This window comes from Pocillopora verrucosa, chromosome 1, assembly GCF_036669915.1.
Source record: "Pocillopora verrucosa isolate sample1 chromosome 1, ASM3666991v2, whole genome shotgun sequence".
NCBI classification, from domain to species: Eukaryota; Metazoa; Cnidaria; class Anthozoa; order Scleractinia; family Pocilloporidae; genus Pocillopora; species Pocillopora verrucosa.
Genome location: NC_089312.1, coordinates 13,257,789 through 13,277,052, shown reverse-complemented (window position 1 = coordinate 13,277,052; position 19,264 = coordinate 13,257,789). Strand labels below are relative to the sequence as shown.

General features: G+C 36.1%; 1 pseudogene; it reads right to left on the bottom strand.

Moving 5' to 3' along the window:
* Positions 1-628: 628 nt before the first annotated feature.
* LOC131786278 (insulin-degrading enzyme-like) lies at positions 629-17,734 on the bottom strand (annotated as a pseudogene).
* Between the last annotated feature and the right edge of the window lie 1,530 nt (positions 17,735-19,264).

The following is a 19,264-nucleotide window of genomic DNA, read 5'->3' as shown; positions in this document are numbered from 1 at the left end:
ACCAACTACTTCATTTTGCATCATGATATCCTGCTATTTATGCCAATAGAACAAAATCAAGATATCGTTCCCTTTGGTGTTTTAACTAATCACATTTACGGTCAGGGTAAGTAGATCTACTTCTAGCTCGATACAGGCTCATAAATGAGGTTTACGGATGAGATCGAAGGAGACTCAAAACTCCTACACTCCTGCTTTAACCTCGGGTGGGGGAGGAGGGGGTGGGGGGGAAAGAAAGGAAGGAAAACAATTAAAAAGAGAAGGAGAAAAAGAGGGCCTGACAGTCCTTATCCTTGTGCTTAACATTCGGGCTATCGAACTTCCTTGTTCCGTGACACCCCTTTGAGACTCTTGGAGAGAATATGGGCTATTCCTCTCAGCACCTCTGTTTCAGGAGGCTTCTTTTGTCACTAACTACATACAAGAACCGTCTGAGCTTCCTGAGCCGCAAATCCCTTGCAAACACTTTAGAATTGTCCATACGCCGAGTGATCTGAGCTATACAAAGTGGACTACTGGGGCTAACCAGTCTGTTACCCCATAAGGGTTTTTTGGTCACGACCCTGATAAAATTTGCAGCTCGGAGTTAACTAATTGTTCGGAGGAAAGGATCACACGTAACACTTCGTTCCGATTACATTTACTATTTTAATTCATTATTTTTTAGTTTTGTTAGGTCTATATTCTTTGAAACCTTGTGCACGTTTAAATACTTTGCTCTCATTATCCACTTGAACATGCGACTAACCATGTCAAACGTGTCTCCAGCCAGACATAATTTTCCTTCAGGGGGTATTATCTTCAATCAGATTCACTCTGTTTTGCGATCAGAGGTCGGCAACTTTCATCATTACTGATGGAATTTCTTTGCGCCATTGCTATACGATGAAGCAATAATTACAAAAAATGTTCTAGATGTGTCGAATAAACTGTTTTCGAGTCTCGAAAGCGATCACCTAAGCGTTAATCGTTAATAAAAAAAAAAAAGCACAATTGAAAAAAAAAAACCAATGCTGATGTACCAAAAAAGCAGTAGTACAGAGAAGATATCGGATACCTTTTTTCACTGTGATACAAAACCACAGCTCTCACTGATATCCTTGATACCGTTTTGCCACTTCAGTTGTTACTTCTGAGACGCACGAGCTTTCTGCTTCGCGTCACAGCACGTAATGTTGTTACATGTACACACGAACATGCCGTTGGTCATTGAGCTATTAATAGAACGCACGTAATACTGCGTATGTAAATACACCGTACGTCCGGGCCCTGATTCTTTGCTCCCAAAGACATGTTCCGTGACGAGAAAAAAATGGGGTTCGCAGGAGACGGAATAATTACCAATATTCCAATCAGGTTCAAACACTTAAACCCTCCTCGTTCTTGCATCAATACCCATATTCTCTACACTCTTCTCTATACATTTCCTTAAGTACTGACAAGGAGAATTCGTTTAACAATCAAAGCTTCTTAGGTTGGCGATCATTTCCTTTAATCTCACGATCTTAATGAAAGATTCAGCAGTGGCAATGTGAAGAGAAATTAGATGCTGGTCAAAATGCTCATTCACCACATCAAGATACATTGTAGATAGCAAATTAGCGCAAAAAGAACAGTTTTCGAACTCTAGCGAGAGACGACCACAGAGAAATGGAAGGCGAAGGAAGGAAAGCGAAAGTACTGAGATTAATTCTCTGGTCTACAGCTTGGATTTCGTAGGTTGACTGTGGTATGGTGGCACAAGTGGAAATAATGGAAGACTACTCTTAAATGCAGTGATGTCATCAATAACGGTCTGCTAAAAGGAGAAAAAAAACAGTCATTTCATATACAATTTGATAAATGTTTGTGATAAAAGTGTGGAGAAAAGATATTTTGATTAAGAAAAGGACATACCGCAGGAAGAGCATCAGCATCTTCGGTTTTCTCATTTTCATCGTATTCGTTTTTAGACTCGTTATCTGCATTCTTGGTCACTGAAAGAAACAAAAAGTCAAACATTATTCACTGCTGGTTGGATTTCTTGCTGTGAAAACAATGATTCTCACTTTTTCGTCAGTGGAGTCAGCAAGCTCCTAATGTGAAATATAGGTTCACATGACGTGCAAATAGAGCATAGTCCGCTTTGTTCATACAAGAAGCAAGATCAACTTTTTATTATTTTTATTAATGCTTGCTGCGGTTCAAGCTTGCAAAGGCAGGTGGTATGGTCTGAAAACAATAAGCAGCGTCAATTCTACAATGATTTTGATCGGTTCTTCACATGAACCGTTTGAGGACAGACATATATGACGTCATCATGGGCCTTTTTGTTTTGGTTCTTCTCATATTTTAACGCCATTTGTGATCCATTTCTAAACATGAACGAGGAAAATGGAATCTATTGATCACTTGGGAAAGACTTTCACATTTCAGTTACAAGTTCTACTTACTTTTCTTAGATAAAATATGGACGGCCAACTTGTGCCGTCTAGGTGCTTTAAAAGCAAGAAGATCCTGCAAATCCGAGCATGAAACATTTACATGTAAATTAGTATTGCAATAGTCGTTATGACAAGTCTGCACAGCTTAAGTTTTCAGAGTAGGCACTTTTCAAAGTTTATCATTACTAACAGTCTAATCCGAGGAATCCCAAAACAAATTAAGACACTCCTACCCGATAAAATGCTAGAACATCTTCTTTGGTGACAGTCATTAGAAATCCCACCTCAATGTTATCTGAAGAAGAAACAAGTTTCAATCAACTAAACCGTGACGCCAATTACGTTCATGAGAATTTTAATCTGGTAGATTCATATTTTCATGTACGTACATTGTGTCACGGTTTAGTTGACACAAGCCGACGGGGTCTCCAAATCTGAAATGTATTGGTTATTTCGACATGCGATCGCATTAGATGGTAAGTTACCGCGGTAGATATGCTCGTTGCTGATCGCAGCAACACAGTCGTATTGGCAAAGAATCTGGAAAAAATTCACCGTGTCGCAAGAAACGAACCGTAGAGCGGCCTGTTAGCTCAGCTTTTGGCCTCCAACGGCCCAGCAATGTAGAAACGTTAAGCCACTTCAATAATTTTACTCAAAAGAGGAAAAGTGCTGGTCTCACCCCTGTCAAAGTTGTATTGTCGAGAGAGGATTTCTTTCCAGTGTTTCATACATTCCGAAGATAATTTCTTGGGTTTGTCCATCCTTTTCACTGCAAGTGCCTCAATATGGTTTTTTAATTCCTCTTCCGACATTGTTTTGATGTAATCCTTTTGAAATTAAAAAATTGAACTTTGAGATGTATTTTTATCACACTGACTTTGTAAATAAGTATCCTGAAACCAAATATCAAACAAACCTCGATTCCTTGAAGGAAGTTTTCAACTCGTGAATCTAGTAAAGAAGGTTCTTTTTCAGATTGTATCAAGACACGGAGACCCTGGAGAGAAAAATAGCGTTAATGAATAACCAGTTAAAAGCTGAGATTTCCATACCTGGGAAATTAACCCTTTAACTCCCAAGATCTGATTGTTCAATCTCCCCTCTAGCTGCTACACATTTCATTGTAAACTAGTAATGATACTTTGGTGTTAGATCAAGATATCAACTTCTACCTGGTAAGTTTGACAATTCTCGTTACCTGTTTGCAAGGTATTGTATGGATATTATAAGGAGAAGTTACACATTAATCACTTCTTGAGGTTAACGGGTTAATAGAGAAGAAGAAAAAGTAGCCTGGGAAAAACACGATATAATTGCTTAGGACCAAATTGGCGCAAAAAAGGAAAATAACAAGAACATCAACAAGAACAGAACAACAATGTCTTCACCCTTCTTGGTTGCACCAAGTTGCTAATTTTAATCTAGTTATCCCGCTTGGGATAAATCCGAAATAGTGTTCGCTTGAATTTGCAGAAAATTCATAGTAAAATCCATATCAACCTGAGCACCGTTACATCTTCTTACTCCACTAAAGACAATATACCCTGAAATGTAAAAAATACAAACAAAAATGTTTATTGGCTACAACATGACGAGTCCAAAAGCTTAACATTACCAGAGCTTATTCCGGTTCCCTTAGTTTTAAGCGACTTAAACTGTTGTTATTCTTCCAAAACTGGGCCCAGTTGTTCGAAGGCCGATGAGCACTAACCCAAGGTTAATTTTAATCCGGGTTTCTTTATTCCTTAGTTCAAAAGCCTTTTAGGATTTGAATTTTCTCTATTCTTTTAGGAGGATCCAATCGTCAAATTGTAGAAAATAGGAAATTACACTGAATTTTCTTATAAAGCTTTTAGATCTGAAATCAGATTTAACACTAACCCTAGGTAATCTTAGCCCGGCCTGGGATGCTAAAACCAACCGAAGATACGCAATCCCACCCCCAACCCCACACAGCAGTTCGCTTTGGTTCGAAAATGAGAAAATGAGCCCGTGCTTCTCCTCGAAGAAACGGCGTAAATAAAGCGTAAAACAGGCCGGTACCTGGGTAGAGTGAGGAGCAGGCGGTAAAGTGTTTTGCCGAAAAACATCGCAAAAATGACACGTCCGGGCTTCTAATCCGGATATTTAGATTCCAAAATATGTGCGCTGACTACCAAGCCACGGAGTGTGCGAGGTAAATATAAATTTTATACAGTTATTGGCTTTGCATACAAACCTAACTGCTCTTGAGTTCTAAGAGTGTTAAAACATGGTTCACTGATGACCTGACAGAACAACTCCAGAAGTACATTACTTTTGGTGGCTTGCAGGTCACACTGAAAACGAAATTAAAATAACTATCTTCATTTCCTTCATTTGGATGTGTCGTTAGGATGCAACCCTTTGTTCCATCACAGTCCACTTTGTCAGGCAACAGAAAGCACATATATAGGCTGACCGAGGGTGTAGGCTGGTGAGGAAACCACCAAGGACAAATTGGAAAAGAAACGTATCAAATGCAGTAAACATGCATCACGTTTACATTTAAAACAGGACTTTTTAAGACAGAAAACACCGATTGAGTAAAAAAAAAAGAGGGGGGGGGAGGGTGGCTTTGTATCCCTGCCCTGTCTCCTGTCTCCTGTCTCCCCACCCCTCAAAAGGCACCCAATTTACATGCAAGTGTACCTGATAATATATTTCCAAACTTGAATTATTGTGAACTTCATTCTGCACTTCAAAAAGATACGAACAACCTAGAGGACAGAAACAGAGATGAATAAGAAAGATATAGACAGCACTAAATACATTCACATATGCCTAGTTAGGTCTCAACATCGTTCTCAGTGTCCTCTCTCTTCTTCCTTCAAGAGAGGAGGAAGAAAGAGGAGTCTGGGATCCTGATCAGTTTTACAAACAACGATAAATCAATAACAATTGGTCCAATCAATCTCCACTAAAGATGAAGAGTAGTTACTTACTAACAGAGGAAACACAGAGTGATGCACATTTTGAAGCAACTCAAGACATTTTGCTGAGCACTTTTGGCTTCACACTTACCGTCTGGTAACTGTATTTCTCTGTGCCGAATTAACTGTAATGGTAACAAAGGTTTAGTCTTGCTGTCTTCTTTGATGATCTTTTCTACCAGCTCTGCGGTGTCCAGAGCTTCCTGAAACAGAACAAAGTCCACAATCGTAACGGTTGAAGTTTCTCTTCCATCACAAGCATGTTATGTAGCCTGCCATGCCTCTTCGAGAAATTGACCTAAAAATACTGCATAAGTTATCAGTATGTACGGTTTGTTCAGAACGCTTTTTTACAAACAACTGGTGAGATTCAGGATCATTATTCTGTAATTATACGAGTGATTAACAAAATCAGACGACCGCGAAGCGGGAGTCCGATTTGTTAATCACGAGTATGATTACAGACAGAATTGGACGACACGAAGTCCTGTTACCAATTAATCAAAACTTTGACGAAATTTGAGAAATTGCGAGACAACAGTGCGCGCACATGACACGTTCTGTCCACTTACACAGGCATGACGAGTTAACTGTCCCTTTAACTGTCCTATTACAGTGTCCAATTACAAGCATGATGCGCATACTGTCCTATTATTGCTCAAATCGGGCTAGTGTTAACCAATCACGTTCGAGAATTCTGTTATAGTTTTGATTATTAAGAATATTGACGGAGTTAAAGACCTCAAGTGACTTTGGACTTTTAGATGTTTAAACTCACTTCTTTGGTCAAGTTCCCATGAAACAAACACTCGATATGAAGTCTCCCTAACAAATCAGGGATGAAAGCTTTCAGCTTCTCCAGTGTTACCTCTGACAAACAATCAACATCTACGATCAGTAACTGTAAATGAGAGTAGATAGTAAAGTTTTCATTCCAACCCCCTTCCCTCCTATTTCACGTCCCTCCTCCCTTCCCCACCAACCCCTCAAAACACCACTGTAATAGCAACTACTTTCCAGCGCAACGGCGTTTTTCCGCTTGCAATATGGCCGTTTGTATATCCTAGAATTTTTCATTAATTCGTTCTATTGGCCCACTTCAATTTTTTTAAAATACAATTACTATAGTTTCGTTTTGATGAACTTCAAGCAAGATGGAACTGCTCTCAATAAATTGATTCTCACTCTCTGCATGAGAGGAAATAAAAAGTACTAAAAATACCCTCTAATGCTTCTAACAGGTCATCTTTATGCCACGCTAGTTCTTCTAACAAAAATGACGTGTAGTACAAAGCATGCTGATGAGGAGGTTCAGCAACAAAGTTCTTCAGTGCAATCTCACACTATAAATTGACAAGGAGAAAAAAAACAGCGTTAAAGAGAGCAGCAAAAGAAATCTCCACAAACAGTAGAAAGATCATTTCGTTTTCTTGCCAAGGGCTTCAATACTACCACGAAACAAAACATCAATCCAGTCTTAAGAAATCATTTTCAAAAACATTTTCAACATTTTCAACAACATTTTCAACATTTTCAATTGTCGTAACTGCACAGTAAATGAACCTGTACATAATATTAAATGTCTTACCCTTTCTTTGATGAGTGGAAACCTCTTAGGGTCTACTTGGAAGTTTGCCATTCTTTCGAAAATCTTCTTCAATAAAACAGGCTGTTTGTGGTTATATCCTTTGATACTTAACTGTAAAGTAACAGAGTGTGACATTCCCCTGAAATCACTGCCACCACAGTACACCATATCTTAACAACAGGTACTTCTCCTGACGAGCCCTTGTCAAAGAATAACTGATACGCTTCGCTGATTTTCAACAAGGAGAATTGTTTTGTAAACAGAATAAGAAAGACGGTAATTTTTGAGTTCCCATGAGGAATCGAACCTCAGAAAGTCGGATTCCACCCTCCAATGCTCTACCGCTGAGCCACAGAGACTCTACGGTGAACAAGACCCCTTACGAAGTTCATATATGACACGCGTCCTGCATGCTGATAGGATCAGTTATGTCGATAGCGTCAAGTTTTGTAAAAAGAATAGGAGAGATGGTAAATTTTAAGCTCAGTAAAGAAATACAGAAAGATGTTTTTTTCGTCTTGTCACGAGTCAGGGACAACACTCTCAAGGATGAAGGTGATTTGAGAAAAAGATGTGCGCTGTACTTACAAAGATTCCATACATGGTGTTTTCCAGTTTGTAATGCACTCCAGCAATCTCGGCAGCGTAGGCATACTCATTTAATGAGTCCTTCAGCAGCTCTACAAACAAGTGCGCCATGTTACAGTGGCACGGATCCACATACGCCAAAGGACTATAACAGATACAGAACATCATCCGTAAATTATCAAATGAATAAAAAACTTCACTCCTAAGAGCTTTTATTATCCTACTACACTTAGTAGAGTACAAAGAACGCGCCAATCGAGTTCAAAATCCCCGGCGCGATATTGTGGGGTTATTTGGAAAGTTGGTTATTTCTCACTGCGAAAAAGAACCTGTGTGATAAAAAACCAAATGCATATGAAAAAAAGCAATTTGATGATAAATCATTCGACATTTTGGTCAGCCAAAACATACTTTTACATTAGGAGTAAGAAAATTGAGCTGAGGTAAAAAAATTTTTAGACTGACAAGCTACAAACTTGACTATAAACTTGTAAAAGGGTACACAACTTCAACAAATGAATACAATTTATGCTCAGGTACAGTACCTTGTTATTTCAAACAGAAGACATGACTTGGGGAGGTGGAATGTGTCGTCTTGTTTAAACCAAACTTTCAACAAAGAATCATCCTGTTAAGATATGAATATGTTGTGCCATAATGTGAACAGAATGAACAAGTGTCCAAAACAAATCAATTCTCTCATATGTTGAACACACCAAAAGAGGATATGAAAAGTATTACCAATTGAAGTGTGCACTGGCTAAAAACAATTTGAAACATTTACATTGTCCAGGTTTTTAAAATGTGTTTCCCCATTTAAGGAAAAACTAGGCATGTATCCACATGTATGTGTATCCAGTTACATGTATCCAGTTACTCAGTAAAAAATATACTGTACTGTACTTTACATAAATTACGCATACCTTAATGAGTATGGGAATGGATGAAGACTACAAAAAAGAAAGGTAAAGTTAGTCCAACCCTAATATTCTCTTTCAGACACATTTTGTTTCTTGTAATGTTTCCATGAATAGTGGATATGAAGATGTTAAAACTACACACAAAAACGCAAAACAACATGAAGGGAAGAGATGGATTATCACTACTTGGTCAAAGTTCTTGTTCCCTTTAAGTAATAACAAGAGGTATCTTATTGCTGGCAGTTTTGGACTTAATTGGTTGAGACGGTGGCATAAAATTTCTTGAACAATCACAGACCACATTTGAACATGCCCAGCCTGATCCAACATCAGTTCCAATGGTCAATTGAAAATTGCTCTGACCAATGCACAACAAAATCATTTTAACATACTGTAATGTAAAGTTGGTGGATTTAAATGAGATGCAGGTACAAGAGGGATTTTTTTCTCTTATTTTCCCTCATTGCAGGAGCTTAAAAAAAAGCAATTGCCTATGTCTGTTGCTGTTCATGGGAAAGTGTAAATACAGTTAAGAGAGCTTCAATTGTTTACTCTTAATAGTCTTCTTATGTGCAAACAACAGTTTCAACTCAGGGTGAATTCTATTGATGGAAAGAAACTGTCAATGGAATCAAATGAATATAAATATTTTAATTTAAAAGTAAATTAAGTTTTGATAAGGTAGAGTATGAAAAAATGAAATTATTGTTTACCATCCATGTTTCTATATCATCATCAGTTTGTTTTTTAAAAAATAAAAGCATAAATTTGACATTAACTTTCACCACAGTCAATTTAGTCCTTACATCTTGAGGCCTTTCCCTTAATGTAAAATCTGCGGGATAAACTCATTTTCCTCAGGTAGTTGCAGAGAAGGGTTTAATAACACATTGTTCCACTCCTGAAAGAAAGAGTAAACTTTGTAAATCAGTAGTTTCTGTTAACATTATTCTCTTGACAGTTATTTAGCTCTGTCAGGTCAGGACATTCAATGGACAATGTTTGTGACTGTTACAAGGAGAGGATGTCAATTTTTTTAATTTTTCTTTTTTTGAGGGGGGGGGGGGTGGTGGGGGGTTTCTAATGTTTGGACCCAGTGAAACAAGCAAAGATTGATTGAAGCTATCATGGCTCATCAATAAGTCTCATAAGACTGTGCATTAATTAGTAATCAATTATGTGACAGTCAGCCTTTTATAATATAAATAGGAACACGAGGTAAGACGTAATGAAACAATCAATACTGTACAAAATGGTAAACTATAACCAAGAATTTTTATAATAACTCAATATTATAAAGGAATCAACCAGATAAAGAACTTTTTTTGTTACCTTCATGTACTCTGGAGAGATTTTGCTTTTAGAGTATTCTGTTTCATACCATTTTTCTACAAGATCTGTTTTGCCTTCAAAAGTTTTGAAATCAGGGTTATTCTGTGGAAGAAACATGGAAAATATGGCGAAAAAAGTAAATCTTAAGAGGCTAGGAAACACAAAAGAGTATCTCAAGGGACTCCAGGAGTTGAAAAAGAGAGCAGTACAAGAGTTGCATAAAAATTACAGTTGAACCTTGATTATTCTGAATTGTTGGGGCTTAAGACAAAATAGTCAGGATAATCAAGAATATGAATATTAATGAGGAACAGCAACTGCTTCTTTTGCTTTTTGAAAGCAAAACAAACTCGCCTTTCACTTTTCAAGGCTGTAGTTTATAAAATATGGCTACGTATCTTGATCATGACTAATAAATATTCATGGGAAAATTGGGACCAGAGAAAAAGTCTGGACGATCAAGAAATCCAGATAATCAAGATCTGAATAATCAAGGTCCGAATAATCAAGGTCCGAATAATTGAGGTTTTGACTGTACTCTACTTTCTTTGGTAGATCAGCATAAACAATGTATACAAATTAATTATGTCTCTTTACACGTACAAAGGGAATGTTATAATCAATAACATCATTCTGAAGTTTGCTAACATTGCCATCTTTTATGAAAAACATTCACAAAGTTGTATGATTCTCCATCCATTTGTTTAATATACTTTGTTGGTTCAGATCAGTTTTAACTCATTGAAGTATGAAACCAGCACAAAAAATTTAAAACTTGTTCTTCACCACAAGATTGTTTGAAAGTTTTTACTTATCATCTTACAATTAGCTGGGGTATTCTTGGCAAAACATAAACCTACTCCCAATATACACCTTAGGGAAAATAATTCAGCCACAGCTTGTGGTTAAATCCCTTGTAAAAACCTCAGTCTCCCAAATTTGATCATAATCATTATTTACCTGTACATCAAATTACATCTCACCTCACTTTTGATGGCACAAGATGGGAAAGAATCATTTTAATCAATTCAGGTTTAAAATACTTCATTACAAATTGTCCTTGTAGGACATCGTCTATTCCAAACTCCTGCAAAAAAATATACGGTCAAACTATTTGAGGTTCACACAGCATTTCAATTGAGTGTTGTAAAGATAAGAACAATGAAAATATCTCAAGAAGCCAATACAATCTCCAAGATTAAAACAGCCAACTGCCTATCAATGAATAAATAAGTAACACTTGGTTTTAGTTTTGCATCCAATAGATTGAAAGGATGGTACTAGTCTTCTAGAATACAGATTGGACCCAGAAATGCAAACCCAATGCAATTGCTGATTATTTTCAACTCTCAACTGAAATTTAGACTTGGTGGGGGATATAACACCCAGTGTTCCAAGTTGTCCCCTTTTTTGGCTGCCAAGGAAACTTAAGGGAAATGTTGGTGACTAAATTTACAAGGAAGGCTGCCAATTACCAACCTGTTGTAACCTTTCTTTTTTAATTATAGTTAATGCTTCAACATCTCAAATCAAAGTGAGACAAGTATTTTTACAAAAATAATATTTAATGCTCTGAATCATGTTTTCCTTGATAAAATGTGCACCTAACTCCTTGATGTTTCTGTTTCATAAGACTTTAGAAAAATTGTCAGCCAGCCATGATGCTTAGTTCAGGCAAGGGGTGTAGCAAGAAGTATAGGAAGTCTCAGCTTATAATATCATATAAAATGTCCTCTTCCCCATTTTTTTCCTTCAAGCAACTTATGTTTTATAATTTGCTGACTTTAGGTCACCAAATGACTCTTTAAGAAAGACTGAGCTTTGGGGCTCAGAGAACACTGATCAGATATTGCTCAAATGAATTACAACACTTACATGTAAACAGCGGGCCAATGAACACACATAGGATCCAGGATTCTCCTTGTCCTTAAATTGAAATCTAACTTCACAAGGGCCTACCAAAAGATCATGCCAAAAAGAACACCATCATAGGAATTATTTCTTTAAACCTTCATCACTAATTTCATTAATCTACAGATAAAAAAAATGGTGGAAAATGCCTGAATGAAGTAATTACTATCACAGTGAATGTTAAGGAACAATGCCTTGCTTAATGTAAAATTTATATGCAGCATAACTATCAGTCTAGACTAGATTTAGCCTATGCTTATTTAATAGCTAGTGTTTGATGAAAGTACCTGGCACTCTTTAAATATCCAGTCTGGAGGTTCTTGCCTTCTGAGCATTTCCAAGTATTGAAATACACATGCCACTATTTCATACACATGGTCTTCAAAAAAATGACGTCATACATCATTATAGAGAATTTGAATCATTTTTAATTACAATGGGTGTTATAACATAGCTAGTAAATTGTGTAATCAAATTCAATTATGCGTGCTTCATATTCCTATTGTGCACACTCATGACGTCAGTAAACAAGTCCCTTGAGAAAAAAAATTTTCCATCGGGTTGAAAATGTTATAAAACAATTGGTTCATATGTCAGCTGTCCGTTCATCGAGATATGAAGCACTTGGGAAGTTTGGAGAGCACTCAAGAAGCTAGAGTTGCTCTCGGCTACACAACTCTTGCACATCTTTCGTGCTCTCCAAACTTCCCGCGTGCTTCATATCTAGATGAATGCATGCTGATGTATGAACCAATTGTTAATTTAAAGTTATAATTCAGTTTCAAATCTTGAAAACCTATTTTGTTGTTAAATGACATGTCCAGTGTCACCATCAGCTCTTTCCAAACAAATAACAAAATTGAGGATTACCCTCAAAATTTGGAAACAATTGCATCTTCCAGAGTATAATGTAATAAAAGTGACATGTTTTCCAATTTTTTTAATGTTTAAGTAACTGTTGTAACTACAAGCTTTGATGTGTTCATTTCAGTGCTAAAAGGCCTTCATACTAGGAAAATCAACCAAATAATAACCAAATAAAAGGCTGACATTAATAATTATCGGAAGAATAAAAACAGATTATAAGGGCAAACATGAAATAAAGTTAACATGATTACCTTGTCCCTCAGATGTGAGTTCCATGTTACAAATAAAGAACATAAAACCCCTAGCTCCACTTGCTCCTCCAGCAACAAGTTCATTCACCCAGCCTGTTGGAGTAATTGCCAACTGATATTAGGAAAGTTATCGGTTAACAACTGCAAATGACAAGATGCAGTTCACAGATCTAACAGTTTGTGAAAGAGATACAAAGTCTAGATAATAAGGCACTAGCAAAGATCTTGAATAACCCTTTGGAAAAGTTACACAGGATTTAATACTTTACCAGTACAAATACTTGTACAAAAAAGTTTCAAACCTTTGCATTGCAAATGAATAACTTTTGTAATGATTGAAGTTGGCAGAAGCATCTGCCAGGTGAAGTGTGAATTGAATGCAGTGGTAAGTAGAATTAAAGAGTGAAAAAAATAAAATGATTATCATGATAACAGTAATTGAGAAAATTATAATTACAATTGTTTAAGAAGAGTCACTTTAGTGTTTGACCAATAAGTTGAGTGCTTTTCCCAAAATAAAGAACCATTTCTTTGATCTTGGGGTAAAAGCTGCTGAGAGGCCTATTCAATGATGGCAAAGATTTCATCTTAGCAAAACAGCATAATATGGTTTGAACCCTCAAGATCTGTGAATTTGTGTGAGATATCTGTCTCCATTTGTTCACTATAATATTTGATAAAACTTTTGCATGATTTCACCAACATACAAGTAAACACAGCCTGCACATGAGGATTTCAAACTCTGCCTTTTTTACCACTTTTTTTTCATCTCTTCCAAGTAAGAAGTTATCATACAGAGAAATATTCCTGACTGAAACTCCAGGTCACTCTGTTGTCAAGTTAACCTTTAAAAGAATTCTTCCATCATTTGAAAACTTACCTTTGGTTTTGAGTTCTGAAAGCAAACTTCCTTTACCTTCATGACCAAGGAGGTGAGATATGTAATGACAAGGCTGCAATCCAAACAATGTAAACAATTTCATAGCCAATAACATTAAGTAAAGATTGTGGTTAAATCTAACATTCACATTTTGGACATCTGACAGGCACTTTATTAAGATCACTACGAGTGAGAGTCACACAATCATTAGCACAATGAATGAGAAAACTTACCTTGCTCTCATAGTACTGGTTAACATCAGGGATTGGAAAGGAAATATTTAACTGCTTTATGTCTTTGATAGGCACCACTTTCAATTCTACCTTCAAAACAAATCAAGAGACCAGTATCAACAATAAATATAAGAACCTTGCAGTCATTTCTCCATGATTATCATCCCTATAGTTGCTCATAAAATTAAACAATAGATTCTACGTTGCCATGTGTCTGTTCAGTAATAGATCACAGATGATGTCAAAATGTGGTAAGGACAAAAGAGAAAAGAGTTGCACACAAGGCAATACAAGTGAGTGCAATCACTGATGCTCTTACCACATTTCCAGGCCTTTCACGATCTAGTACAAAAGGTACTGCACAGACCCAAGGCAACATGGAATCTGTTTGTTTTATATGATAAAAAGCTAAATGTTGTTCATGGTGATGTGAAAAACAAATCATAATAGACTGTGTATTAGTAAAAGCTGGCAAATCACATCAATGAAAAGAAACAAGAATGACCCAAATCAATAACTCAACCAACCATCTGACATTGTAGGATCATCAGATACTCAGCTAATAATTGCAACACCAATTATAATTTAGATCACATATTCCTTGTTACATTGTAACTGATTCTAGTATCACTAGATTTCTCTGCCCGCTGGGATACAGAATCTTTCAGCATTTGTTAAAATGTGTTATCTAAACGTTAAAAATCTCTTACCTGTACTTGCTCATCATCATAAGGATGATCATGAAACTCTGGAATTGATACGTTTTTATCTTCTGTGTCTGAAAAGAGCTTTATAAACCATGTTTGTCAGGTCGTCAAGAGAATCTAAGAAATGAAGTCATATCTCTTTCATCTATGTATCCTAGCTTTTAATTGTTAGCCAATGTTAAAAAGGAGTAACTAAAAACTCCTAGCACTTGCTGACAATGCACTAGAAAGGCAAGAGCACAGGTTTTTTTCTTTAATTTCACACACAATTATGGGCCTCATTTGAACTTACATCACCTCTTTCACAATATTAAAATTTTGGGGACATTAATTATCTTTTTTCTGACAAAGAGAAAAATCTTCCAAATGCAATAAGGCTCTAAGGTGCTCAAAATAATCTCCTTTCATCAAATTAACTGTTTAAAAGATGGATTAATAAACCACACATCTCTATGTACAGCTTCAATGCCAGTAATCATACAAAATTATTAATACTAATCCAAACTAAAGCAAGGTCACCTTCCCAAAGAGAGGCCTTACTATGACAACCACCAAACATTCTTTTGAACGATTCCTTATTTTAGCTAAAAACTAATTTACAGATCACCAATTTTCAAATTGCAATAAGATGATTATCAAGTTTTATCTTCCATTCCCAAGGAGTTTTTCAACAAATCAGTCAGGGTAGGTCCAGAGCAACCTCAGATTATCATTACTAACATTAGATGTGAAACAAAGAGGCTTTTTAAAGAAGGATATGATGGTGCTATGGAAATATGTCATGTCATAGGAATGGCACAGCTTGTGGCGCAATAATTTGATATAGTTTGATATCATTTTCAAGGAAACAACATAAAAATTTTTGATGGCATCAATTCATCAATGTACATGTGGCTTTTAAAACAACAAATAAGTTTTAATAAGTTAGCCACTTTAAAACAAGAAAAAATCTGTGCATTCAGAGACATCTGATTCCTACTGTATAGGAAAATAAAACATTCCAAACTCAAGGTTTTTGTATGTAGCTGGGACCATGAATCAGTGTTGACCTCTGGAAGATACAAGCATGGTCACTGCATGTTCCAAAAGTGGAGTTAAATATCATACACAATATTTCACAATTATTAACTGTAATTATACCTAACCGCATATATAGTGATACAGTACCTCTGCCTAGAATGGTCAATGCCATGATATTAGCTGAGTAATATGAACTGTTGAAATTTCAGTAAACTCATCACAGCACACAAAGTCCATTCTCTGTTTTGGTTTGAACGTTCAAGAGTAACTTTGTTACCGTGTTGAAACAAAGGATCCAAATCAGTTTTACCAGTTATGAAAATGTAAAAAGATCTGGGATTAAGGAGTGTGCATAGTCCACTCCCAATTCACCAGTAGCTGTTTTTGGGCTTGTCATAAAGCACCCCTCAGGTCCACACCGATGGATGCCTGGCTTTTTAGAAACCATAAGTGATACATGATTTTTTGGTGTCCTCCCTCAGCCCTGTTAACCTATAGGTTGGAGTGACCAGACAGCTAATTTCTCCTTAATATCACCACTGCATCACACATTAAGGGTACAAGAATAAAGAAATTGATCACCAACTGAAGACTGAAGCATTGACTACTACAAAAATTCACTCCGGGTCTGTAACTTAGCCAAAATGTATGGAGAACAGTATGGAAGGAACTATGCATACTGATGTTAGGTGTAAAGGTATCATTGACTAGCACGCCCGTGATGTGAAACCAGAGGAAAAGAGATAGATGTGGTTTCTGACTTAAGGCAGCCACCTAACAAAAAATATTTTTCATCAAATATGTAGCATTGTGACTCCAATCCTTTAATACATATTTTAATATGAAATCTACATCAACTCAAAATCATGTACCTGATCCAAATTTACTGTAAGGATGGGATGGACTGACTGAAGACTTGTCCAAATGGTGTTTTTTTTAGTCTCCAAGAATCACTTAAGACATTCTTACAGTGTTCTAAAAAAAGGAGAAATAAAATAACACCATCAAATTAATCAGACATCATGGTTTCTAGAAAGGAATTTTTTATTGATTATTATAGGTCTTGCAGTTTTATGTTAGTAATTTTAGTATATTATACATTGATATGGTCCAGGTGAAAAGTCTAGAATCATTTTCAGTATCTGATCAACTGCACAGCTACTCCTCCCCTAACACAAACCACCAGTCAAAACGGGTCAGGATTTGTGTTGGATTAGGGGAGGGGAGGGGTAGATTGCACAGTTGCTCAGATAATTGAAACGATCCAGACTTTTCACCAGGACCACATCAAATGGGGGGTTTAGGTATGACAAAATTACTATCTAAAACTGCAAGACTAGAATGTCAATATACTTGGTATACTATGATATACTAAACTACTGTTGATAACTATCATCAATAATCTTATTCTAAAAAACAATATATTGCCAATTATGGAATAAAGATCTTCACATGAGTCAACCGCATTGAATTCTCTTTATGTTGCATCGGAAAATTAAACAGTGGGGCTAGAAAAAACTGTTGAAACCCTGTAATCCAACATACATCAAAGAGAATTCAAATTAACATCAGACCAAATAACCCCATCACCAGAAGTTACTACAATCATTAATAACAGGGAGTAGGGGGGTAGAAGATGCATCACTTAAAAGGTGAACTGCCACCCATCATGTTACAAAACCTCTTTGGATACATAAGCAAATTTGACTAACCTAAAAAAGTCATGTTCTTGAATTGTGTTGATTTGAAACTTTAATCCATGTTATTTGCTACTGATTTTAGATGTTCCCACATGCTCATTGAGCATGATTATGAAGGAATGCCATAATTCTTAGTTGAGGCAGCTAAGCATAAACATTAAAAGAAAAGAAAAATTTTTTGCAATGAAAAAACTGGTAACACTGACGGCGCAATCAATTTAAAAAAGAAAAGAAAAAAGAAGGTATTTAAAAAAACCTTAAAAATATTCTGTCTCCAAATTAATTGGTTATGACTGCTAGAATGTATAAAAAACCGTAAAAATACTCTTGACTTACCGATCCAAGGCTTCCTTTAGACATTCGTGTTTAATGTCAAAGAAAAATTTGTATGTTCTGCACTAGGGAAGGCATTAGTTAGAGGCTCCCCAGTCTCACTTAAAAACTGCAGGGTACAAAGTCAACATTAAAAAAATTACTACCAGTATCCATAACAGACAACCAAAAAATTGCATGGTGTTTTCAAAATCCAATCAGTTCCAGACTGTTGATGGTCATTCCAAAGAATGTGTAATTTGCCAACCTCATTATTTCCAATTACTGGGCAACACATTTTGAAAGGATGTCTTGAAACATTTATAATTACTCATCAAATTCTGGGCCAATAGGAAACGAACTGAAGTGAATTTCTTCAAATTACACGGTACCTCGCTAAAGTTCTTTTGACTTTCTGAAAAAAAAGAAACCCAGATAAATTCATTAAAGCTAAACAAACAAAGTTCATCCAAGCTAAGATCTTGTTAAAAATTTGGTCAGAAACTTTGCACAGTCATAGAGACATATGTGTTTTGGCCATACTATCAGACAACTTCTTAATGGTTAATACCTGGAGTAAATGAATTCTCCGATGGATACTAAAGAGCCCAAAAAAAAAAAAAAGAAAACAAAAAAAATAAACTGTCACCAAAGAAGTCTTCATTATTTTTGTGCAATTTTACCTCACTAAGTTTAGGATTAAGAGTACCAGTAACATACCAACTCCCCTCCAACATAAATATAAGTGAAACACTGTATTTCATCCAAAGCATTTCCTGCAATATTTACCCGTGGCACGCTACCTGTAGTAATGTAGGAATTAAATTGATGATAAATCATCCGAACTCTACATCAAAAATCATAAAAAATTCAACCCTTAACCCTATCACTGCCAAGCTATTGTTGTTAGGTACTCGCTTACTGTATTTCAAACATTCTTATCATGTCAGTTAGGAGAATTGGGTATTTGATCAACTGATAATACCCTGATTCATCTTTATCTTTTTCCCAATTACTTTCTGGTTGATATTGTTCTAATATTGTAGGAGGAAATTGAGTCTTGGTCAATCAAGAGGGTTAAAAGGTTTAAAATTTCAGTTAGCTTACATTACGAGTGTTTTGTTTATATTTAGCCACCATAAAAAAGGTATCACAAAAAAAAGATAGACTGGTGGCTCATAGTACTTTCTTTGTGCCCAAAAACAGCATGTGGTTCACAGAAATGAGCAAGCCCTGGCAGGTCAGATGGGATCACTCTTACTACCTAAGATTTAAGAATATGTGCAGTCAAATCAAACAATAAACAAAAAAATTAAAACGAACAAAAAAAATTCAACCGAAACAACTAGACTACAGGAAAAATACTAAAGTAACCTTCAACCTTTCTTCAAAATTAAAGGCAAAAAAAAATGGTTTGAAACATTTTAAACTACAAGAATATTTGAATAGGAAACCTACAGAAAATGCATGATGGCTATACGTAGAAATATATTTAATTCGGAATTCTGACACGAATGAAATAGTAATGACAGCAATCAAAGATCAAAGAGGTTGTTTCACCTTTTTCCTGAGTACTTT